Source organism: Mizuhopecten yessoensis, unplaced genomic scaffold (assembly GCF_002113885.1).
Source record: "Mizuhopecten yessoensis strain PY_sf001 unplaced genomic scaffold, ASM211388v2 scaffold11145, whole genome shotgun sequence".
NCBI classification, from domain to species: domain Eukaryota; kingdom Metazoa; phylum Mollusca; class Bivalvia; order Pectinida; family Pectinidae; genus Mizuhopecten; species Mizuhopecten yessoensis.
The window spans coordinates 3,503,236-3,530,880 of record NW_018408902.1 but is presented as its reverse complement, the minus strand read 5'-3'; the positions used below and the strand labels follow the sequence as shown (position 1 = coordinate 3,530,880).

Here is a 27,645-nt window from a genome sequence, read left to right as displayed (position 1 = left end):
CTGTATACCAGTACTTATTACAGGTGGTGCTGTATACCAGTACTTATTACTGAGGTTGCTGTATACCAATACTTATTACTGGTGGTGCTGTTTACCAATACTTATTAATGACGGTGCTTTATACCAATACTTATAACTGACAGTGCTGTATACCAGTACTTATTCCTGATGGTACTGTTTACCAAGAATTATTACTGGTGGTGCTGTTTACCAATATTTATTACTGTCAGTGCTGTTTACCAATAATTATTACTGATGATACCGTATACCAGTACTTGTTACTGGCGGTGCTGTACACCAGTACTTATTACTGAGGGTGCTGTATACCAGTACTTATTAATGACGGTGCTTTATACCAGTACTTATTACTGAGGGTGCTGTATACCAGTACTTATTACTGAGGGTGCTGTATACCAGTACTTATTAATGGCGGTGCTTTATACCAGTACTTATAACTGGTGGTGCTGTATACCAATACTTATTAATGACGGTGCTTTATACCAGTACTTGTTACTGGTGGTACCGTATACCAGTTCTTATTACTGACAATGCTGTATACCAATATTTATTACTGACAATGCTGTATACCAGTACTTATTACTGGCGGTGCTGTATACCAATACTTATTACTGACAATGCTGTTTACCAATATTTATTACTGACAATGCTGTATACCAGTACTTATTACTGGTGGTGCTGTATACCAGTACTTATAACTGGTGGTGCTGTATACCATACTTATTCCTGATGGTGCTGTATACCAATACTTATTACTGGTGGTGCTGTATACCAGTACTTATTCCTGATGGTACTGTTTACCAATAATTATTACTGATGGTACCATATACCAGTACTTATTACTGGTGGTGCTGTATACCAGTACTTATTATTGGTGGTGCTGTATACCAGTACTTATTACTGGTGGTGCTGTATACTATTACTGAAGGTGCGGAGAACACTACTACTCCACAGCAGCGTGTAGCTGAGTCTGGTCAATACAACCTATTGATTCACTCTATCACTATTCTCCTTTCTTTTTAGAATCTGCAGAAAAATTCGGCTGCATGCTGAATATACCCAATACTACACACACAGCAGAGGAATTCAGTCTTGTTTTTGTGTCATAGCGATCATTATAACTTTGCTATGCCCACTTTCATCATGATGTAGCTTTACAAGTTGAATTCAAGTTACTACGGAAGAAGGAGCCCAGCACACGGTTAGTATTGATACCGTCAAATGCCATTCATTTAATGTTCACCAGTGACTACGATTGGAATTTGTTCCTGGGCTGTGAGAGCAAAGCAAATCTCAGAGCAGCGTTGTTCCGAGACCAAGACACACTGCTGAATGAGAATGATAAGGGGATTGCAGAATGTGTATATTGACTCTCAGGGCAAACCATTTTCATTGATGACCATGAATTGAGATGTATTGAGTCAAGGGTTCAGAGGATTGGCTACAACTGCCTCTGGTCATGTGTTTGTATACAGTGTATGTAAATGGAATATCTTATTCCTAGAATTATGGATGTAAGGACTTCGTAGTGGCGTAATTTCGGAATTTGTATTCGTTTTACAGTAAAGTTTATTAATTAATTTCATTTACAACCGATGTGACAATTTTTCAGCGTTGTCTACAAGGTTTCTCGTGCTCGCTCTGGTAACGGTAAGTCTGTGCTAATGTGAAATGTCCCATGAGTGGAAATCATTGCTATGACCTTGAATTTAGACATAATGGAAGGGGTCGGCAATTAGATTAGTGTTTTCATGGGGGTAATATTGAGCAATAATGTGATAACGAGTGTCTTGTTGCCGTGCCCCTATCTCCAGGCATTGTTAGCATTATTACAATATAGTATTGCATTGTTCATATACTGTATGTACATTGAAATACAACAAATACACCATAGAGAATATCATAGTGGCACTGCCACATCTACAATGGGAAGAAATCTCTTCATCAGGAAGACATAACTATATGTAAGTAAAAATGAATGTTGGTTCAGGACATGAAGATGATCAGAGGTATCCCAAACAAATAATCTTGTTGGCTAAAACCATTACTAGGCTAATATTACGACTAAGGGAAGAATGTGGCATTTCACAGTCAAAAGGTACAGTGCAAAGACACTTAAGGGATATGTCATAGATAAAGGACGCATCAGGAATATACACAACAAGGACACATGGGCAGACATATCAAAGACACACAGCATGACACATCAGAAACTCAACTCACAGCCTGAGACACATCAGGGACAGACAGTCAGACACATCAGGGACTCACAGCCAGTCACATCAGGGACTCACAGTCAGACACAACAAAGACACATACACATCTGGAACACACAGACTGAGACACATCAGGGACTCAACTCACAGCCTGAGACACATCAGGGACAGACAGCCAGACACATCAGGGACTCACAGCCAGTCACATCAGGGACTCACAGCCAGTCACATCAGGGACTCACAGTCAGACACAACAAAGACACATACACATCTGGAACACACAGACTGAGACACATCAGGGACACACAGCCAGACACATCAAGGACACATGGACATGTATATCAGGGATTGATCTTAATTGATTGAATTAATCATGTTGGTATTATTTCCTAAATTTTCTCATTTCCTTTTTGTGTATAGAATGTAGCATTTAAACCAAATATTATTGGACTGAAATCTTTCCTCAACAATGAAAGCGAAGATGGCTGAATTTAGTATCTTTTGAGAAATCCCTCATTAGTTGGGTGAATACATGTCTAGCAAATAGTTCTTGATATAATTTTGGTGTTCATGGAGACTTCTTCTGGTGGACACCTTTTTCAGTGATTATCATTTCACTTACTGAAACGGTGCCATTTTACCATCAGTTTACTTGCTCATCCTCACAGAGGGCTTCTCTGTTGTGATAATGATGAGTCACATAAGATGTATCTGACATTTCCAAAGAAATCTATCAAATCTATAAGATTTCAAGATTCCGTTTTTTGGAATGTAAATAAGGTGTAGCTATAGTGTTAAGTTTTCAGCAAGTTTGAGCTCTCATAGTTATAGAGGCTGATAATCTAAAAACATTTCTGGCATTTTCCCACATTATTTTCATTTTGGTTAGTCATACACACACTGTATTTATCACATAATGTACTGTGTTATCCAGTGAATATAACTATTTATCACATAATGTACTGTGTTATCCAGTGAATATAACTATTTATCACATAATGTACTGTGTCATATTTTTTGCGTATTAACCCATGTAATATGACCTATCAGCCCTGTGATTGGTTTTAAGTTTCAATTGTTTCAATTGTGACGTCACACATAGGACAAGTACATGACAACCCAGACTTACACACTGGAGTCAAAATGGCGGCTTTTTTACGTTACAAAATTGCATGAAAATTATTGTTTTACGCGAATAAATGCCATAAATCTTGATTATGTGATAAAAAGGATCTCACACTCGTTTTCATTTCATATGAATTGAAACTCATGTAAGATCCTATATATATAAACATATAAATAATTAGGTCAGATGTCAATATTACGAAGGCCAAATTTACTACTTACAGTAACTATCCAAGTTTTTCTTAGCTGTTACACTTCAGTGTCAAAAAATAATACGGAGATCTCACTTTTCTGTCGGTTTCATCAACTTGTAGATTTTCAAAAGGATTAATTGTTACATGGCAAAATGATTAGTGAGAAAAGGAATTGGATATCAGTCTCCGAGAGTTGGTTTGATCCACCATCTTTGGTACAGAGATAAGATACTTGACTTCACAAATGTTAATTTTTGTTTTGCTTTTAGCTCATCATTTTGATGTATCGCTTAAAAAGTCAAACGTTATAAGTTTAATTAGAACTTAAGATGTTAATCTAGAATTTAGAATGGACATCACACTCCAGAAACCAGAATTAGACGAGCTTCCATTTTGCTGCCTAGTGACCAAATCATGAGATCATGGATTTTGTGAGACAAAAATTATAGTCCAGTAACTCATTCACCCCTGAAGACATATTTGAACTCTTCCAATCCAAAGGTTAGAATAGTCCATTACGAAATGTCAGGGGTGAATGAGTTAACACAGAATAACCTCACACATTATAATTAGATTTCTGATACAAGCTGATCCTTAACATCAAATACCAGAAGTCTGGTCCTCATCTAAGACCACAAAATGACTCCAATTGGCAAATTCTAAAATCAAACCTGTTTCTTTTCTAAGACCATAGCAGTTGGACAAAGGTGACCCAAAATAGACAATGCCAGAAATCTTTCCCTAACTTATCAGTTCATAGCGGTCTGACACAAATGGATGCTTATAGAGAAATATTGAGAGTTCAGACCCTAACTGCAGACCATAATGGTCTAATCTAAGTTGGGTCTTATGGATAAATTCAAAAACTCAAACCTGCTTCTTTTCTAAGACCATAGAGGTCTGATGTTAATTGAAAATTATTGACCTTGTCTGAAACCCTCACCACCACCTGAGCAGGCTGTGGTAGGACTGATACCTGACTCAGCAATCAGGTAGAGCTTTGATTGGTACTTAAATAATGTTTACATTGATTTTACATAAATCAGGAGGTTGTGCCTTCTGGATACAATCTGGTGGTCTCAAACTATCCAGGTTTTTCATCCTGACACCTTGGAGCCTGGAAACGAATTCTGAATATAGATTTTACGTGCATGTTTATATAGTCATTAGACCCACGATTTATGTTTTCGTGAACATCGAAACGTGATAGAAATGTCACAAAAATGTTTGTATAATCACCATAGATCATGTTTATATGTTTTTGTAAACATCCAAAGGTCATAGAAATGTCACCAAAAGACCTTTGGCAAACAATTGAGTGATGGCTGGTTGATAATATTTAACCAAAAAATAAACTTTGTGATGGAGACAGACATTGTTTATTTATTCCGTATGTTATTGTAAAAAAAGTCAAGAGAGTTATAATGTATCACGATGGCATTATAGGTTTATCTGTACAAAGGTGTCACTGTAAAGAGGTGTCATAGTTCAAATGTGTCAATATACAGAGGTGCCATTGCTAAGAGGTATTTTTGTATAGATTTATCATATTTAGATATACAGTTACTGAGTGTCATTAGTCAGGTATTTATGTATTGTCAGATATCATTGGTCAGATATGTCAGTATACGGAGGTGTCATTGTTTAAAGATATTTGTTTATAGGTATCTTTTTTTCAGATTTGTCAGTGTACAGAGGTATCATTAACCAGAGGTTTATGTGTACATAGGTATCCTTGTTTAAACATATTAGTATACAAATGTGTCATTAGTTAGAGGTTTCAGTGTATTTTAGTGTACAGAGTTATCATTTGGGAAGATTTGTCAGTGTGCAGAGGTATCATTAACCAGAGGTTTAGGCATACATAGTTATCATTGGTCAGATTTGTCAATGTACAGATGTATCATTAACCAGAGGTTTAGGTGTACAGAGTTATCATTGTTTAAATATGTAAGTATACACAGGTATCATTAGTGAGAGGTTTCAGTGTATTTTAGTGTACAGAGTTATCATTGGTCAGATTTGTCAGTGTACAGAGTTATCATTGGTCAGATTTGTCAGTGTACAGAGTTATCATTGGTCAGATTTGTCAGTATACAGGAGTATCATTAACCAGAGGTTTAGGAGTACAGAGTTATCATTGTTTAAATATGTAAGTATACAAATGTGTCATTAGTTAGAGGTTTCAGTGTATTTTAGTGTACAGAGTTATCATTTGGGAAGATTTGTCAGTGTGCAGAGGTATCATTAACCAGAGGTTTAGGCATACATAGTTATCATTGGTCAGATTTGTCAATGTACAGATGGATCATTAACCAGAGGTTTAGGTGTACAGAGTTATTATTATTTAAACATATTAGTATACAAATGTGTCATTAGTTAGGGGTTTCAGTGTATTTTAGTGTACATAGTTATCATTGGTCAGATTTGTCAATGTACAGAGTTATCATTGGTCAGATTTGTCAGGGTACAGAGGTATCATTGACCAGAGGTTTAGGTATACAGAGTTATCATTGTTTAAACATATTAGTATACAAATGTGTCATTAGTTAGGGGTTTCAGTGTATTTTAGTGTACATAGTTAACATTGGTCAGATTTGTCAATGTACAGAGGTATCATTGACCAGAGGTTTAGGTGTACAGAGTTATCATTGGTCAGATTTGTCAGTGTACAGAGTTATCATTGGTCAGATTTGTCAGTATACAGGAGTATCATTAACCAGAGGTTAAGGTGTACATAGTTATCATTGGTCAGATTTGTCAGTGTACAGAGGTATCATTAACCAGAGGTTTAGGTGTACAAGTTATCATTGTTTAAATATATTAGTATACAGAGGTGTCATTAGTGAGAGGTTTCAGTGTATTTTAGTGTACATAGTTATCATTGGTCAGATTTGTCAGTGTACAGAGTTATCATTGGTCAGATTTGTCAGTATACAGGAGTATCATTAACCAGAGGTTAAGGTGTACATAGTTATCATTGGTCAGATTTGTCAGTGTACAGAGGTATCATTAACCAGAGGTTTAGGTGTACAAGTTATCATTGTTTAAATATATTAGTATACAGAGGTGTCATTAGTTAGAGGTTTCAGTGTATTTTAGTGTACATAGTTATCATTGGTCAGATTTGTCAGTGTACAGAGTTATCATTGGTCAGATTTGTCAGTGTACAGAGGTATCATTGACCAGAGGTTTAGGTATACAGAGTTATCATTGTTTAAACATATTAGTATACAAATGTGTCATTAGTTAGGGGTTTCAGTGTATTTTAGTGTACATAGTTAACATTGGTCAGATTTGTCAATGTACAGAGGTATCATTGACCAGAGGTTTAGGTGTACAGAGTTATCATTGGTCAGATTTGTCAGTGTACAGAGTTATCATTGGTCAGATTTGTCAGTATACAGGAGTATCATTAACCAGAGGTTAAGGTGTACATAGTTATCATTGGTCAGATTTGTCAGTGTACAGAGGTATCATTAACCAGAGGTTTAGGTGTACAAGTTATCATTGTTTAAATATATTAGTATACAGAGGTGTCATTAGTGAGAGGTTTCAGTGTATTTTAGTGTACATAGTTATCATTGGTCAGATTTGTCAGTGTACAGAGTTATCATTGGTCAGATTTGTCAGTGTACAGAGGTATCATTGACCAGAGGTTTAGGTATACAGAGTTATCATTGTTTAAACATATTAGTATACAAATGTGTCATTAGTTAGGGGTTTCAGTGTATTTTAGTGTACATAGTTAACATTGGTCAGATTTGTCAATGTACAGAGGTATCATTGACCAGAGGTTTAGGTGTACAGAGTTATCATTGGTCAGATTTGTCAGTGTACAGAGTTATCATTGGTCAGATTTGTCAGTATACAGGAGTATCATTAACCAGAGGTTAAGGTGTACATAGTTATCATTGGTCAGATTTGTCAGTGTACAGAGGTATCATTAACCAGAGGTTTAGGTGTACAAGTTATCATTGTTTAAATATATTAGTATACAGAGGTGTCATTAGTGAGAGGTTTCAGTGTATTTTAGTGTACATAGTTATCATTGGTCAGATTTGTTAGTGTACAGAGTTATCATTGGTCAGATTTGTCAGTATACAGGAGTATCATTAACCAGAGGTTAAGGTGTACATAGTTATCATTGGTCAGATTTGTCAGTGTACAGAGGTATCATTAACCAGAGGTTTAGGTGTACAAGTTATCATTGTTTAAATATATTAGTATACAGAGGTGTCATTAGTGAGAGGTTTCAGTGTATTTTAGTGTACATAGTTATCATTGGTCAGATTTGTCAGTGTACAGAGTTATCATTGGTCAGATTTGTCAGTGTACAGAGGTATCATTGACCAGAGGTTTAGGTATACAGAGTTATCATTGTTTAAACATATTAGTATACAAATGTGTCATTAGTTAGGGGTTTCAGTGTATTTTAGTGTACATAGTTAACATTGGTCAGATTTGTCAATGTACAGAGGTATCATTGACCAGAGGTTTAGGTGTACAGAGTTATCATTGGTCAGATTTGTCAGTGTACAGAGTTATCATTGGTCAGATTTGTCAGTATACAGGAGTATCAATAACCAGAGGTTAAGGTGAACATTGTTATCATTGGTCAGATTTGTCAGTGTACAGAGGTATCATTAACCAGAGGTTTAGGTGAACAAGGTTTCATTGTTTAAATATATTAGTATACAGAGGTGTCATTAGTGAGAGGTTTCAGTGTATTTTAGTGTACAGCGTTAACATTGGTCAGATTTGTCAGTGTACAGAAAAGGCATTGTTCAGAGGTGTTTGTGTACAGATTTATTATTGATTAGATGTGTCAATGTGCAAAGGTATTGATGTTCAAACATGTCAATATTAAGAGATTTTGGTCTACATAGATATCATTGTTAGGGGAAATTGGTGAACAGAGGTGTCAGTTTAAAGAAATGTTATCGTAAATCCCTTAACTCTATCTTTATACTTTCTAAGGTTTTAGACTGCACATACATTTTCAGGCACACCCAAGACCCTATTTTTTCTAAATCAAATTGTAAAATTTGTTATGTTTAGCAATATTTATTCATTATATTTTTTTACTTCTGCTGGAACAAAAATATTTTTTTGCTCCTTTCTTTCTTTATTTTTCTTTGCCTTGAACCACCAATCAGTTACAAAATTACAAATACATTGTCAAATATACTAGACAATAGGCAAGGAAATACCCAAAATCTTGTCAAGTATGCTATGGAGCAAGGAATGGAGTACCTAAGGCCTCAGTCACACATTCAGGATTTTTACTGCCATCCTTGATTGGACCACTCCCGATTAAAATTTGTCAAAAGTTTGATCAAGATCCTGTGATTCGGGGCAGGAAATTCACAAATTTGTGAAAATATTTATTTAATCACAACAACAATCAGATATTGTTCAGGAAGCGTCCCAATCAGCCGTCTCCAGGCAAATTCGTCCTGATTTTCCCGTTCACAGTCTGAAACTGATCTGATTTGTATCTTCCGCATGGTAAAAAACGACTGAATCTGTCCTGACAGCATCCCTATTCTGTCCTGACAGCGTCCCGATTCTCCTAAATACAATCCGACAGAGATCAGACAGTGATCGGACACTTTTCACTGTGAACCGACGCATTCGGCAAGATCTGGACGCAATCTGGACTTAATTGGCAAGAAACGGCAATGAAAACATTCTCCAAATCTTGTCCGTTCATCACAACAGCGTCCCGATCTACAGGAAACAGTCAAGACACCGTCCAGACAACACAGGATATTGTTTCGATTTTGATCAGATACAGCAGAATCTGTCACGATATAATCACGATTATAATCCAACTAGACAAAATCGGAGTTTCCCGAATGTTACGGGATGCACCTAACTGTCGGGAGTGCTGGGCTGACCTCTCCGGACCCTCCCGATCAGTAGGACTCTGTTACAAACATATACGACTGCGTTCAGACAATGATAGGACATTCGAGATCATTGAGGATAGTAATCCGACTTTTTTGCTTTTCGTGTCGTAGCGCTGGCTGATCTCAAACGGGAGCCATAATCGACACTGTGTGAACGCCGCATTAAACCTTGTCCAGTATACTAGACAACAGGGAAGGGAGTACCCAAAACCTTGTCCAGTATACTAGACAACAGGGAAGGGAGTACCCAGAACCTTGTCCACTATACTAGACAACAGGGAAGGGAGTACCCAAAACCTTGTCCAGTATACTAGACAACAGGGAAGGGAGTACCCAAAACCTTGTCAGTATACTAGACAACAGGGAAGGGAGTACCCAAAACATTGTCCAGTATACTAGACAACAGGGAAGGGAGTACCCAAAACCTCGTCCAGTATACTAGAAAGCAACTTAAAAAGTTAATTAACATCACTACTGTTTAGGGGCAATGTCTTGTACAGCAGTTGATAACTCAATAAAAACACTTTCGCTGAGCTTGCTAATGAATTAATGATAAAGTGATTATTGATCAGTGGTGAGTTCCCTCTACTGATGGCTGTACTTACTGCTGTCCTAATGTAATGATCAATGATAGTGGTGTGGGAGACTGCAGGTGCAGCTCTGTATACCCATAGTGGGCTTCTCAGTGAGCGATGAATAACACCCACCCCCAGGTAAGAAGTATAGATTTTTTACCTGCCTACTTATAGTATCCACTATGTACACATGTTTGGGACCCTTGATTCATCAATCAGCATTGTTGTGCATATTGATCTCTGAGCGAGCACACTAATGGCAGGTTTACCACTCCCCGGTAAGGATCTTCTTCTCATGGCACAGACCATTTATCATTCGTTCAAGGTCAGATGGAACTCTCTAATGGGAGAACTCTCTAATGTATGGAGGAAGGTTAATTGATGGCGGTGGAGACATTTAGCATACCTTCTGTCTAGATTTTTCATGAATTATTCAGAGTTAGAAAGGGCCATTGTCATTGAAGCCTGAAACCCATTTTTCCTTTTTTCTTCTTCTTTTGTCAAAGTGAGTTAGTAACCTTTTCAAATATTCGATATAAAATTTCTAAATTTTGAGATTGTATGAGATACTCTAAGAATTCAGGAGATATATCTTGGATAGATCTATTTCCGGACTTGGAAGTTAGAGTTCCGAAGTTGATGTGCTGAGCATAGAAACAGAACTCTCCTAGAGTACTGCTGTCAAACTCAGAACTGGAAACATAATGTAGACTTATAGAGGTCTTTATCTGTACAACGTAATCACCTGTGGCTAGTAAGGGGCTCGACACCATACAGGCTCTTCTGGCAGGGGGCTCACTGTTTATTGTGTAGTTGTGAAGGAGTATTTTGACTAACGTTGTTTAGGTCTGGTGACAAAAGTTTAACTGACCTTGGTAAAAGGAATGTGTAATGCACACTTTTCCGTCTGATCATGACCATGTGTTATCTTTCCTTTGTGAATATATAACCATCTTGTTCATCAGTTTAGTTGTTTGTTCCTCACAGGTATACATCGGTTTTAAAGCTCAAAAATCCAGCTGTCATTGTTCGTAGCAAAAAATCGTGGATAGTCAGATGGCTGAATGATAAGTATAATTTTGAATATGAATAGACTGATTTGTTTCCTAAACGCTAGCTGGATATAGGACAAAATTAGTCATGACTTGGTAAACAAGACTTAACTATATAATGCATCCAAATATTTTCCAAGTATTTACAAAACAACAGTTTTGTTGGACTATTGCAGCAATGTTTTTCACTATTTAAACATACATTGATATATACCAGTTCATAAATATCCACAACATGACTGAACTCTAAAGATAATTCCAGATTGTCTCCCTTTGACAGTTGACATCCTGTATAGCCCTTTGGACTACTATCTGTCTCTGTGGTATTGCTGTACCTCACTATGTAAAGGTCCAATACAGCTATAAAATGTTGTATGACTAACACGAGCCTGTGGGACCTTTTCACTATTTGTTCTTTTGACCCAAATTCCACAGAAATTAGATTTATCTTCATTAATGAAATAGAAATTCCGTCTTTGCATATTGCAGAGTTATCTTCTCTTGTGATCAGGTATTGATTGTTACGTCATTGGTTTGTGAGAGTAACGTCATCAATTTTTGAAAAAACAACGTAATTTTATCACATAAACCAATGACGTAACAATCAATACCTGCTCACAAGAGAAGATAACTCTGTAATACGCAAAGACGAAATAGGGTAAAATAAATTACTTTTCCAAGAAAATACTCATCCATCATTGAATAGCAGTGATTGGTCAAAATTCACAGAGATCTTTGACATGACAATCCATGTCGGCTATAATTATCAGCCTAAACAATCTATAAAGCTCAATAATGTTATAGAACAATGTATATGTGTCTTTCAAAATTGTAACTGTCTTGCACCATGTCAGTAAGATCTCACCATAACATGTGCGAACTGTTTGCAAAAGCTGTCGTATGAAACTGTTTTAATAATTTATATATGTTCCATATGAAGGTTAAGGTATTTGATATTGACATCCATAGTTTTGAAAATCAATGCAGACAGATTTAAACAAATACCATTGATAGCCACACTAAGGTTTAAAAGATTGATTTAGACATAAGAGGGGTTTAAGCATTTATATAAGCACTACAGGGAAGTTTTAATAACTAACATATAGACACTTAGGAAGCTTTTGACAAATACTATTGATGTCCATAAGAAGGTTTACTGTTTACTATATATTCGCCCAGTCAAATATTCCCCTTTCACCAGTAAAACCCATATTCACCTTTAAGTGTTAGTTTTGCCCTTAACATATAATTACAAAATGTACTATGTTTTAACATGTAATTACTATACACAGAATAATGTGTACTAATATTTGCTGTCATGATAAATTCGCCCTCATTTCAGAGAATGTAAAAAAGCGAAAGTTAACCAATCCGTAGGAAGGTTATAAATTATTCAGGTAGAGATCCATAGGAAGGTTTAATTGTTAAAACAAACACCCATATGAAGGTTTAAAAAGTAGTGTAGACATCTTTTGAAAGATTTTAACTGTCAATATAGTATAAACATCTATAGAAAGTTTTAAACTGTTAGTAAAGACACATATAGATATAATATTATGGACGTCTATGGGAAGATTTAAATTGTTAATAAAGACACCTGTAGGAGGGTTTAATCCCCGAGTGCAAACCTGTTGTATTTCTCTCATATCTTATTTTAATTTATCATTAATTTCGAATTGCTTTCTCAACTGGAAGTTCATTTAAATATCAAAAGTTTAAAATCTTACAAAGATTTTTTATTTTATTTTTACAATTTCAAAATACTAAAACGACTATTCTTTTTACTTCAAGGCTTGACATTCAGATCATAACACTATGATGTGGTACAATCATGGCTGTACCTAAATTGTAGATTTAAACAAGGTGACTTTGTAACATTTGATTGGATATAGAGGTCAAATGCTGCTCTGTATATTGATTAGCTGGAAAAGACAAAATGGCCACACTTCTTGCTGAGTGAGGTCTTGGCAGTGAGCCAGTTTTGTCATGACAGTTACAATTGAGCTGGTTATCTGGTCCTACAGGGCTGTTTGGGGAGCTGATGCCTTACAATATTCAATAAATATACAATATTGCCTCACAGCGTCTCCTCAGATGCTGGTTCAGAAAAAGAGTGTGAGAAAATGTTTATAAACTAAATGGAGCGGTATAAGGGAGCAAGTTTAATTTTGGCTCAGGGACATACATTGAGCTGTACAGAGCTCTAAAAAGGGAGATAATTCAGATGCATTTTGACCAATAAAAACTTAAACCTTAAGTAGTGTGTAGTGAAAATTACACATATTTTGTTTAAGACCTTGTGCGAGTAAATAAATGTTGATTCACAAGTACATTAATTAAATGCCAATCTTTAGATAGGTGAATAAGGGAAAATATTATATTTTGCAAAGTTTAAGAATTAGAAAAATGCAGAAACTGCGCCATGAAATATATACGCAAAAAGTTCAATGGAAATCTCTTCTCAGAAATAGGACATATGATACCACACTTATACTTAAGATTTTTGGCAATAAAAAAGTAAATCTTAAGTTGATTTCAAAATGATCCAAAAGTACTCAGAACTGAATAAACAGAAATTGTATCTATTGCATTTAGTAGTACATAATAATGTATATAGGACTGGTGTCACATTAAAAGATAAGGTGCCGCCTAAACGTACTTTATTTAGAATTATCTGAAGGGAAGTTGCATGCGTGTCATCACTAGATATATTTCCAGTCTAGACGGTACTTCAGCTATTATTTTTTTAAACAATAAAAAAAACAAATAAAAACTTCCCATCAAGTGTATTATAATTAGCTGCTATAGTAATTTTTGTGGTTTTTTTTTGAAACTGATATCCATCATATTTATCCTCTAATTAGCCTAATGGGACCAACACATACTCTCGGACACAAAATAGGAAAGTGGGCTTAATTATTATAGGGCATTTAAATAACATTTGTTGGTATTTTACTGAACTACAATAGATATGGATGGGCTTATTACCAGGCATGGGCTAATTGTTGGTTAAGTACGTTAAATCATTACTTTCCTTTTATCGGGGTTATGCCCACTTGCACTCTCTGCAGCCCCTGGAGTATCAAGGATGTCTTGTTATATATGTAGATTATTCAAAGGGAACACTGCTGTTTAAGGTCATATATGCTACCTTACACATCATATCTATAACTGTATCCGAGTTATTTCGCTTTTAAATCATTTTTAGCAGTGTCCTCCATATATTAATAATAACCTGAGTTTTATTCATTTTATTCATAAAACATTCAAGTCATTCACCGTTTTATCATCAAAGTCCTAATCATCATACATAAGACTGTTACATGTACCACTATAACAAAAGACCTATCCTAAAACATAACCTTGATCTTCATTCTCCACTTGATTCTATAGTGATTCGAAATTATAAGAAATAAGGTCCAAATTGTGAAATTATAGGCAAGATATATATGTATTGAAGATAGAAAAGTGCCATAATTGTAAAAGATTAATAGAGCCGTCTGAGGTAAGACCTTGACCTGATAACTCGTTACTGCATCATCAACCCGCGGCACACCTCAGTGCTCGCTCCGAACAAACCTTGGCGTCATGGAACCACTCACATTATCCAATATATCTAGAAATGAGATTAAGTGTCAGATCTGTCAACTTCAATTTTCACAAAAACTAACAAAAGTCTGTATGAGAAAGCTTTATAGAATGGCTTTGTTTTTGGATTCTTCAGGTTCTTACAGAATGTTTTATTGGAGTAAATCTTGTCCCGATGTTAAATTCAGTTTAAAATTTTAATGGTTAATGGTAAGAGCTCAGCGAGGAAGCAGATCAATATGGCTCTGCTGATTTTTTATGGCAGTCTTTATTGCCAGGTTCAATTCATAAGTAGTTCAATTAAGCTAACTTCTGTGCTGCTAAGAATTTATCTTTAAATTAAAAAAATGCATTCTTATTAGTTAAAATAAATAGACCAAGAGATTTATTGAGCACAAGTTTAAAGCAGATTAATTGACATGGAATTTTAACGTTTATGCAAAGGTTACAGAGGTCGCCATCATTTTTCTTACAGTAGTGTTTGTTAAGATGAAGAGGATGTCAGCGGCTTGGTAGAAATATCAATACATCTGAAATTCCATGTTCTCCATAAATTGAGAGTAATCATGTTATTGATCAAGAAAATGTCTTGAAATTGATTGTGCATGGACGATGTGAAATTGTCATTGTCAGTGTGGAACACTACTGCACCAAGTACCCTTCAGGTTGGAGGTTTTGGGGTTTTCCGGGAACGCAAATGAATCCATGTTGGGCTCTAAAAGCATGCCTCTTTAGATTTCCTGATCTCAGTGACATACCAAGCTTCGGCATCTTTTCCGATTAGAAATGATGAGAAGATTTTAAGTGAATTTCCTGTGTAATTTGTGGGGTAATTCTTTTATCTACATGACTAAGTGTCTGGCAATTGCCAAAAGCAAGCATTATAACCAAAAGGGAGATACTCGTGTACATGTTTTGTAGAAATTTTGATGAAGGATTTCAGTGAAAAAGAACATCTTTATAGGGTTTGTATTTAACACTTATGGTTTCCTCTCAGAGAATAAATTATGAACTGTCCAAGAATTGTAAATGCATTGAATCAAAATGAAAAATGAACACTTTTCCAAGGGAAGTAACTCCATGCCAGAAAAAATCCTTTATGTTAATCTGTCTTCTGTAAATAAGGGAGATTACTCTAGAAAATTGTGAAGTGAAACTCTTCTTTGTTATTAAACTGGTGTCATGATGCTCTTTAAAATTCAAAAGAAATATGATAAAAATTGAATATAGAGAATTGTAGCATGTCTACAGTTTCTGTATACATGTTCATTGAGAGGATGGTGACTACATGTGGAGATATATAACAGATATACTCATGAAACTAAGCACTATCAATGTGTTCCTGTTGTAGTACACTGTGATGTGTGATCTTCAAACATAGCGATGTTATCCTTCACTGTGTCCCATAAGTCAAAGAAAACACTGGTCGTGTGGAAGCATAGCCGTGTAGGATCAGACCAGCAGATGTAATCCTTCATCTAAAAGTTGGTAGACTTAATCCTTTCACCCCTATATAACTTTAGTTGGCTCTACCATGCATTGATATGGATGAGTCCATTATGGTCTACAGTGGTGAAAGAGTTATTCACTTTAGCTACAATATTCTAACAAAAACATGTTTTCTCTGAAAAAGTTTCATCAATAACATAAGCCTACAGAAGTTTGTTTTACAGGGAAAATCAATCTGACAATCAATACAAGACCTGACCTACCTTCCTTTCTCGTAATCTTGTTTACTAAATGTTGATTTTTGCTTTCCCCCATCACGAATCAAGTGAAGCTAATGGAATTCACAAAGTTGTTTCTTGGGATTTCTGATCACATTTAGAACTAATGATCAGAAGAAACGTTCTGAGACCCAAGTGGCGATAAATTCCTATTATTCCATGTGTGTCTTGTATAAGTAGGACAGGAAGCAGTGACCTGCTAGTGAAGCTCCGTAGGATTGTACAAACTGCTAAATATTTTTCTAGTACCAACCTCCAGGGTACAGCTACAATATATATGTCTCTAGTACCAACCTCCAGGGTACAGCTACAATATATATGAATCTAGCATTGACCTTCATAGAGGTTACGAAATACAATATATATGTCTCTAGTATTAACCTTCATAGAGGTTACAAAATACAATATATATGTCTCTAGTATTGACCTTCATGGAGGTTACAAAATACAATATATATGTATCTAGTATTAACCTTCATGGAGGTTACAAAATACAATATATATGTCTCTAGTATTGACCTTCATAGAGGGTACAAAATACAATATATATGTCTCTAATATTGACCTTCATGGAGGGTACAAAAACAATATATATGTCTCTAGTATTGACCTTCATAGAGGTTACAAAATACAATATATATGTCTCTAGTATTGACCTTCATGGAGGGCACAAAATACAATATATATGGCTCTAGTATTGACCTTCATAGAGGTTACGAAATACAATATATATGTCTCTAATATTGAGCTTCATGGAGGGTACAAAAACAGTATATATGTCTCTAGTATTGACCTTCGTAGAGGTTACAAAATACAATATATATTTCTCTAGTATTGACCTTCACAGAGGTTACAAAATACAATATATCTGTCTCTAGTATTGACCTTCATAGAGGCTACAAAATACAATATATATGTCTCTAGTATTGACCTTCATGGTGGTTACGAACTACTTTGTAGTTACAACAAAGAGATATGCGGTGTTGGGTAACTATATATGTACTGTAATTCAGTTATTCACTTGCATTGCTTGCTATCCAGATTGCATGTTGAAAATAATTTTGTTTTTGAACCCAACTGAGTGGCACAGATATGAGATGTGTTTGCAAATAAATAATGAAATAGTAATGACTAGGAGGTAGAAATAATACAGGCCCATTGGGACCCTTGTAGTTGATGTTATACCTTATGTTAGTCTCTAGCCAGATATGTAAACCTATGATTTATTGTAGTTTATATAATACCTTACACTCAGACATGTAGACAAGTGTGGCTTGCCAGCCTATCTAATGGGTATGGATATTACCTAAATTGTACAAAGATGTCCTGTCTATAAAAAAAACCGTCCATAAGACCATGACAACGCGTGTACGATAATGTGTTTGAGTGACGGTCTGTATAGGGACCAATCGGATCTTACCCTTGTGCAGATGGACATAAAATTGTTTTCGATTGTTGGTGACCTTTCAAAGCCGGTAGTTAAAGATGGTTACGTTATGAAATTCAGTTGATACTCAAATAGCTATTTACATAGCTGTCGTCGTACGGAAATGTCAGGCGTTCTAGCTGCCACGGATGCACTTCCTCTACAAATTTCACGGAGGAAATAGCTTTACTGAAAGGAAATGGTCTGGGTGTCATATTATGATGTATACAGCAGCAGGCAAGGATTTCTGCTGCTTTGTATTTACCGTAATGTCTGACTTAGTTAGTTACTCCAAATAAAGCTGTATTTACACTTCTGCTCCAGTGATGTATGTAACATGCACGCACACAGGTGAAAGTATGCCAAAAATGAATTACCCTGCATCATACAGTTAACACTGCATCATACAGTTAACACTGCATCATACAGTCAACACGAAAACTTATTTCATTAGAAACTTGGGATTTTTAAGATAATCAAAATTTCAAACTGTACTCACTATATGTTTTATTTTTGCTATAGAAGCCTCTACAGTTTACTGTGTGATGATTTTGACCCTCAGCTTATTCATGATAATGGCCATCGCAATCCTGTCTGCTTCTGTGAGACAAATGATATCATTTAATAGCGCCTCATGCATTAAAATTAACACAAAAGAAGAAATGTTTGTACAAAACTAAATAAGCTGTGTCGGTAAAGATCAAGATATTATAGCAGCAAAAATAATTAAAAATGTATAGGGGATATAAGATATCTAAAATGTTATATTTAGAAGCAGTGTTAGAGTTATCTCCCATGAAAATTAATTAGTACTCTAGTATGATATGCACCAGCACTTAGTTTAAATCGTTTTTATTGCATATTGTAATACGAATAGATTGGACAAATAGTTCAAAACCTAGCAACGTCTTCTCCTGAATACGTAATTTCAAATTATGACGGCAGTAATGGCAGAAGCAAACAGAAATAATGCATCGATCAGCACTTCATTGTAAATAGATGTCTCTGAGTCACTGCACTTGGGTGTGGCAGGTTTTAATGAACAGACAATTACAGTCACCTTCTACTTTTGTACTGGAAGGAATTTATTTTCCCTTAGATTAATTGGTAGAGTGGCAGACTGGGAACCTATATTGGTCGCTGGTTTTATCCACAGTACTACTCACTTTCCTGGTAGAAATGGCATCCATGGCCCTCCTTGTGGAGACAGGAAGTTAAAACTGTTTTTTTTCTGATGTTAAAAGGGTACACATGTTTAAGAGGGACAGAAGTAGTGTGGCAGGTTTTAATTGTTTCCTGTTACATCAACATGACAATGAAAAAAAAAAAATCTTTCTGTCCTAATATAATAACTCACTTTTGACAAATTACTTCCGTCATGAAATTGCATGCGTATCCTATGGCCTGAATAATACCAATATGAATGCATGGTAGTTTGCCAGTTTCGTCAATAAGGCAATTGTTACAGGGAAATAAATGTACATTAATATTCAGAGTGTTCAACAATAAAGTGTAACAGGAAGAAGAGTTAAGGGTGCTTCCACCAGGAATCGAAACCTGGGATCCCAAACTTTCTAGTCGGATTCTTTACCACTGAGCTAAAGGGAAATTCCCTCTCTAGAAGGCGACTGTAATCCTTTGTACATTCAAAATCTGCCGCAAAAGTAATGTATCACTCATTCAAAATTTGCAGTTTGTCATGTTATTTCGCAAAAAAAAATTATGAGATAACCTGGATTTGTCCTCAATATTTGTTTCGGTGTGAAAATAAAGCTAGAGTCCCATGCTCTGTATAGAAGGGATTTAAAAAACAGTTCTGTAGTGGAACTCTTACATGTGATTAAAAGTGGTGTAGTGGTACCATTCTCCTTAAGTGTCTACTACTGGATCTTATACCAATCCATAGTGGTTTATACCATTCATTTCTGTCATCACTTAATTTAACAAAAGTCTAAATAGACTTTGAAATAGCATGAAATGCTTTTACAAAGTAGATGTATGCCACATACGGTAAGGAAGCATACATTGAAAGTTGAGAGATGTTATCAAACAAGTGTAACAGGAGAGGAAAAAATGCATGAATTCAAACCCAGGACCCTTTGAACTCTGGACAGATGCTCTGACGAATTGAGCTACCTGGTTGCTGTCAAACAACACAGTCCACTTTCCCTACATTCCTCCCTCCTTTTTCTCATACAACACTATTTACAAACCAGGGCATAACAGGAGAGGGAAAATGCAAGGCCAGACCGGGATTCAAACTCCAGACCCTCTGAACTCTAGATGCAAGCTCTACTCAATTGACCTACCTGATCGCGGGCTAGCGACCCCAGTCCTGTTCCACTGTAACATTGACCTACCTGATCGCGGGCTAGCGACCCCAGTCCTGTTCCACTACGTACATCAGTATATCGTAACACAGTAGGAGCTCTATGAATTATACATACAAGGTAATGTACATGTTTCATGCTGACATGGGAACTTCCTGTATAATTCTTGAAAATGGAAAGAAATTACAAATCAATAAAGAACCTTCTGTATACCCATGTCCTATTGATATGTAGGGGAACCTCCTCACTGTCAGGTGATGTTGGTGACTCGGAGACCCCTAATTGAGATCAATGTGCGATAGACATGCAGGCTTCACAGATTTTCTGCAGGTGGAGATTATTATATCAAATATTTACACCTCTCATCAGAGTGTGCTGCTATCCCTACATCACAGCGTAGGTCTGATCACAGAGCGAGATATTATCACAGCGCAGGTTACAGAGCGAGATGTTATCACAGCATAGGACTAAGCGGGATATATCACAGAGTAGGACTGAACACAAAGTGTGATGTTATCACAGCGTAGGACTGATCACACAGCGAAATGTTATCACAGCATAGGACTGATCACACAGTGAGATGGTATCAAAGCGTAGAACTGATCACAGAGCGAGATGTTATCACAGCGTAGGACTGATCACAGAGCAAGATGTTATCACAGTGTAGGACTGATCACAGAGTGTGATGTTATCACAGCGTAGGTCTGATCACAGAGCAAGATGTTATCACAGCATAGGACTAATCACACAGCGAAATGTTATCACAGCATAGGACTGATCACACAGTGAGATGGTATCAAAGCGTAGGACTGATCACAGAGCGAGATGTTATCACAGCGTAGGACTGATCACAGAGCAAGATGTTATCACAGTGTAGGACTGATCACAGAGTGTGATGTTATCACAGCGTAGGACTGATCACAGAGCGAGATATTATCACAGCATAGGACTGATCACACAGTGAGATGGTATCAAAGCGTAGAACTGATCACAGAGCGAGATGTTATCACAGCGTAGGACTGATCACAGAGCAAGATGTTATCAAAGTGTAGGACTGATCACAGAGTGTGATGTTATCACAGCGTAGGACTGATCACAGAGCGAGATATTATCACAGCATAGGACTAATCACAGAGCAAGATGTTATCACAGCATAGGACTAATCACACTCACAGAGTGAGATTATCACGGAGTAGGACTGAGAACGATATGATATCACTGCCATAGCGTAGTATTAACTGTGTGTTGAGATGATCTTATTGAGCACTCTCTGTCATGGATAGATGTTAGCTTGTGATGCAGAGCATTTCCATGTTAATTTCTTCAACAGTTTCTTTGTTTGAACAGCTAGCGTTATAAAGGAGGATGAAAAATCATGCTGATGTTAAAACGTTGCTTAAAGGTACAAAGTGGTTTGGTTTCATTTGCTTGTGTTTTACATACTATAAACAGCTATGGTCATTTAAGGATGTACCAGGTTTTTGTAGATGAGGAAAACCAGAGTACCTGAAGAAAATCCCATTTGGTCTACGGCCAGTACGTATACCTGGCAATTGCCCCACATAGGCTTGGAATCAACAACCCATTAGGAGAGGGCTATAGTGATCGTAAACACTCAGACGCGTTAGCTACTCCGCGGTCCTGTACAAGTAGTATTCTTTTCTAAATATTATTTTCTATGTGGTATATGGTCTTGCATAGGAAAACAATTACTGGCATGTGAATCTGTTATGTAATATTCTTACATTGAGCCACTTTTGTCAACTGTTTGTGATAATGAGCTGAAGGGAAAATCGATGCCATTGAAGGAGATCAACATACTTTACATTTTTGGCAATGTTTGCCTGAAGTTAAACGTTATTTGGAGAAATCGGATAGAAAAGGCTCAAATTAACTCAAAATGTGTCGATAGCACAGCTCTAGAACTGATTAAATCTCACTGCTTCTGCATATAGGGATCACAGTTGCTGTTTTAGGAGAGAAAGTGAAAAAAAGTATTGTGTAATTTCATTTGATTTGAAAACCAAGAGTACCATGGAACTTTACCCACTTTGCAACGGATTGTGGTTGTCAGGATTTGAAGTTGAGATGACTATCCGTTTCTTGTCTCAAATAGTTCTGTATTGCAGTTAAAGAAAGTATACTTTGTAAAAACAACCATTTACATCCTGTTGGCTTATTTATTTACAATGTACTTGTGAATTCAATTCAGTGTCTCCAAGTCAATATGCCTTACTCATGTTACAAACAATTATCTTGGTTTCATTTCTGCAAATTTCAATGTCACTCTGGTAAAATACTAGCCGCTTCCTATCGTCTCGGCTAGGGACAATTACTCTTTAGCTCATTGGGTAGAGCATAAGACTAGTAAACCAGAGGTCAAGGTTCAACTCCTAGTGGAGGCTTTGAAAAAATAATGACCTCTGTCACATTATTATCAGCATAATCTGTAGTGGACATTGGTCAAGAGAGTTTCTATGTACTTGGCATTAGATTAATTGGAAAGGTTACTTTGTACTGGACCTCTCATTAGACAGGTTTTCTTGTAAATGACATTGGCTTTGAGAGATATATTTTTTACTACATGTCAGGTTATAGATGGGTGTTTTGTACTGGATGTCAGGTTAGACAGGTATTTGTACTAGAGGTAAAGGAAAACAGGTGTTTTGTACTGGATGTCAGGTTAGACATGTATTTGTACTAGAGGTAAAGTAAAACAGGTGTTTTGTACTGGATGTCATGTAAGACAGGTGTTTTGTACTGGATGTCATGTAAGACAGGTGTTTGTACTGGATGTCAGGTTAGACAGGTGTTTTGTACTGGATGTCAGGTAAGACAGGTGTTTGTACTGGATGTCATGTAAGACAGGTGTTTGTACTGGATGTCAGTTTTGTACTGGATGTCATGTAAGACAGATGTTTGTCTGGATGTCAGGTTAGACAGGTGTTTGTACTGGATGTCAGGTAAGACAGGTGTTTGTACTGGATGTCATGTAAGACAGGTGTTTGTACTGGATGTCAGGTTAGACAGGTGTTTGTACCGGATGTCAGGTTAGACAGATGTTTGTACTGGATGTCAGATTAGACAGGTGTTTGTGCTGGATGTCATGTAAGACAGATGTTTGTACTGGATGTCGGGTTAGACAGGTGTTTGTATTGGATGTCAGGTTAGACAGGTGTTTGTACTGGATGTCAGGTTAGACAGATGTTTGTACTGGATGTCAGATTAGACAGGTGTTTGTACTGGATGTCATGTAAGACAGATGTTTGTACTGGATGTCAGTTTTGTACTGGATGTCATGTAAGACAGATGTTTTTACTGGATGTCAGGTTAGAAAGGTGTTTTGTACTGGATGTCAGGTAAGACAGGTGTTTGTACTGGATGTCAGGTTAGACAGGTGTTTTGTACTGGGTGTCAGGTAAGACAGGTGTGTGTACTGCACGGATGTCAGGTAAGGCAGGTGTTTGTACTGGATGACAGGTTAAACAGGTGTTTTGTACTGGATGTCAGGTAAGACAGGTGTTTTGTACTGGGTGTCAGGTGAGACAGGTGTTTTGTACTGGGTGTTAGGTAAGACAGGTTTCTTTATGCTTGAATGTGCAAAAAGCATGATTTTAAAACATGCTTATTAACCCTGACCAAGATAAGAGGGGTTATTGTAACACTCATCTGTTCGTATGTCCAAACTTTGCTGAACAACTTGTCAATAAGTTACTGATGGCCAAATCAAATCTACTCAAATTTCATAAAGTGATTTGATCCTCACCAAAGATTAGGTTCGCTGTTATCAATAATAGAAAATGTGTTTTCCGCTTCAATTCAAACACTGGTTCTGTACCAAAAGTGCTTGCTTGGGATTGCTTTTCAAGTACGAAGGTCAAAGGTTAAGGTCACTGTTACAATGTACTATAAATAGAAAATTGTTTTTGCAAGCAACGTAATACTTCAGCATTTAAATAAAAGCCATATTGCATCCTTTGTTACTGATGGGGGAATTATTTTTGCTGACTGATACCTCGTGTAACAGACGAGAAATGTGCACGGCCAGATCAGGATTTGACGGACACTCTACCAATTGAGCTACCTGGTTGCCGCCAAACAACCCAGTCCAGTTCAGCTGCATTCCTCCTTCAACAAAGCCATCTTAGGTGGTATGGTAGCACTAAGTGGATATCTCCCACGCCTTTCACCAAGGTTGCCGGGGTTTAATTCCCCGATCGGATGTGAAAAGGTATGGGGTTGCACCTGCCCGACCACGTGAGTTTTCTCCGGGTACTTGGGTTTCCTACCGCATTCAAAGACCCTCCAAATGCTAACATCCGGGCCAACAAGAGTGATTAATATAAGTTGACATAACTTGTTTCATAATAGTTGTAAAATGAATAAAGTTTATATTTAAAGTCTTTGACCCTGAAGACACACAAGACTCTATGCCACCTCTTGTGGGTATATTTTGTTGGGTGCGAAACGTAACAGAAGATGAAAAATGCATGGCCAGACCGGGATTTGCCCTCTGAACTCTAGACAGAAGCTCTACCAACGATCAGGTCGCTGACAAACGACCAAGTCCTGGTCCACTACACTTGTTAAGGAATTGCTTTGCTGTAATAGAAAGTTTCTCAGTAAACAATTATATCATTTGTAAAAGAATGGATCAACCTCTTATAATCATATGTTTGCCAAAAGTATGAGATTACCATACTATTATTAGTATGAGTTTCTATGCAGTGAACTCTTAAAATTACAAATGTTACACCTCTGCCCTTTTATTTCCATAAACGTTCACCGTTTTAGATAACCTTGTTAATGGACAATTACTCTTACTGCAGAGCTAATTCTGTTTTGATCACATTTCGCTGTGATTTATACAACTGACCATTGGCCAAACGAACAATGGCGCGTTACTAGTGGTCCAATCTATCTGTAGAGGCTTTCGGCTAATGAGTCAAGTGTTTTTATCTCCATACATTAGAGAGTTCTGTAACCAATGTATTAGACCTGACCATGTAATCACTGCCAACACCTATTTGTTATGGTTACATCAGAAAATGAGCAGCTTTCTATTTTTTTTATTTCCTGGTTGGTTTTAATTAATCTCAATTTACTAGAATTGCTGATAAAATGTAAACAAATTACATGTTAAAGTCAGGTTGCTGGCAGTGTTTTATATCATTTGAAAGGCCATTACCGTTCTTCAGCTACCATGTGTCCATCAAAATGTAATGAATGACATTTTTGTGTGTGCTTCTTTAACAAACTCATTCATTTTCAGACTGAAGGTATAACAGTAATTTTTCTTACATTAATAAAAAATAAATATTGTTTATTATTGAAATATGATTGCATTTACCAAGACACAATGTTGATTTTACATTTACTGTAATCGTACCCATCTCCATGGCGATCTTTTATAAATGGATTCCATGTAACGTGCGAGCTAACTGACACAACCGCCTGAACTGTCAATATTACACCAATACTCTCATTAACCTTATCAAAAATCAATATCAGTTTCATGATACCGAAGCACAAGTTACGGGATTATTTGAACACATGACGTTAAGACGTTCATTAATTCCCATTCAGGACTACTTCATTAAGTTTCAGGGCGACATAATATTGCTACCAGAGACTTGTTTTATACAAACCGTTTGCTGACAAAATGGCCCTCAAGCATTGATTGGCTGAAAACATGGTAATCAGTGATTGGATAAAGCAAGGTTTTATGGACCAATTATCGCGTTATACGCTACAGAAATTAATCATTGTCTAATGCTGACGTATTTGTTAACGACCCATACCACTCTGGCTGGTGCCTGCCAATTAATTGTCGTGTACCTATTGATTGAAATAATCGTAGATATGGCTGCAGCCTTGATATGAGTGGAGGTGGCGACGTAGCTTTATGAATTGATTTAGATGGAAGAAGCCAATATCACTTGTGGTGTTTGAGTATAGGGTGTCAATGGTATTTTGTTTTATTGACTTTATTGCATTTGGGATTATTGTTTTCCATTTCAGCCTTATTGATACAGAGAGACGTTTATGAGGTTTGTGAGGGATATGTTTGTTTGGGAGCTGTTTGTGTGATGATATTAATTTTCAGCCACTGTAATCAATACTTAGTACTCCGAGCTTTGATCTTACTATTTCTATTTTGCTGCCATGCATTGCTTTGATTTATAAATAACAAAAGACAAAATAAAACACCCAAAAATATGCATTTATTTCATTCATATCCGAGTGAATATACATTTTTGTATTTTAATCCGATGTCATAATAGGTGCTTTATCGGGTAGGAGAGAAGAGAACATATTTGGCTGCTGTTATGAATAACGGCATTGAGGGATACATTTTGTAATGTCAATCACAAAGGAGACTGCATGGAGTCTGTGACACTACAGAAAATCATACTCAGATTGAGAGCATTATGTCTTTCACATATATGTAATATGATTAAATTTTTCGGAGTAACCTGACCAGAGAGACATTGACAGACAGACAGTAATACCTGACCAATCGTAGTATCTCTAACCTTTCTTGGTGGTAGGGGTCAGAGGATATTGAGACTACACTACCCACTTATCTGTTATAGTGTATGGTCCATTGGAAGAGTCAGAAGATACTCGGACTTCTCAAGACAAAATGCATCTGGTCTGATTAAAATACCTCACTCAGTGCTGTGCTCAAGATGTTCAGCTAAAAGTGTCAACAAAGTGCTATACTGAAGATTTTTAGCTAACAGTGTTAACACAGTGCTATATACTGAAGATATTCAGCTAACAGTGTTAACACAGTGCTATATACTGAAGATATTCAGCTAACAGTGTTAACACAGTGCTATATACTGAAGATATTCAGCTAACAGTGTTAACACAGTGCTATATACTGAAGATATTCAGCTAACAGTGTTAACACAGTGCTATATACTGAAGATATTCAGCTAACAGTGTTAACACAGTGCTATATACTGAAGATATTCAGCTAACAGTGTTAACACAGTGCTATATACTGAAGATATTCAGCTAACAGTGTTAACACAGTGCTATATACTGAAGATATTCAGCTAACAGTGTTAACACAGTGCTATATACTGAAGATATTCAGCTAACAGTGTTAACACAGTGCTATATACTGAAGATATTCAGCTAACAGTGTTAACACAGTGCTATATACTGAAGATATTCAGCTAACAGTGTTAACACAGTGCTATATACTGAAGATATTCAGCTAACAGTGTTAACACAGTGCTATATACTGAAGATATTCAGCTAACAGTGTTAACACAGTGCTATATACTGAAGATATTCAGCTAACAGTGTTAACACAGTGCTATATACTGAAGATATTCAGCTAACAGTGTTAACACAGTGCTATATACTGAAGATATTCAGCTAACAGTGTTAACACAGTGCTATATACTGAAGATATTCAGCTAACAGTGTTAACACAGTGCTATATACTGAAGATATTCAGCT

The 27,645-nt window shown here is 36.5% G+C and overlaps 1 protein-coding gene across 1 annotated transcript in view; it reads left to right on the top strand.

The window, feature by feature from the left end:
- The first annotated feature begins 1,035 nt into the window (after positions 1 to 1,035).
- The window catches only part of LOC110466790, a 74,252-nt gene continuing 47,642 nt past the window's right edge, over positions 1,036 to 27,645 (top strand). Inside the window, exon 1 of the mRNA XM_021523547.1 lies at positions 1,036 to 1,219. The gene's annotated coding sequence lies outside the window, so the exon portion shown is untranslated. The remainder of the gene's footprint in view (positions 1,220 to 27,645) is intronic.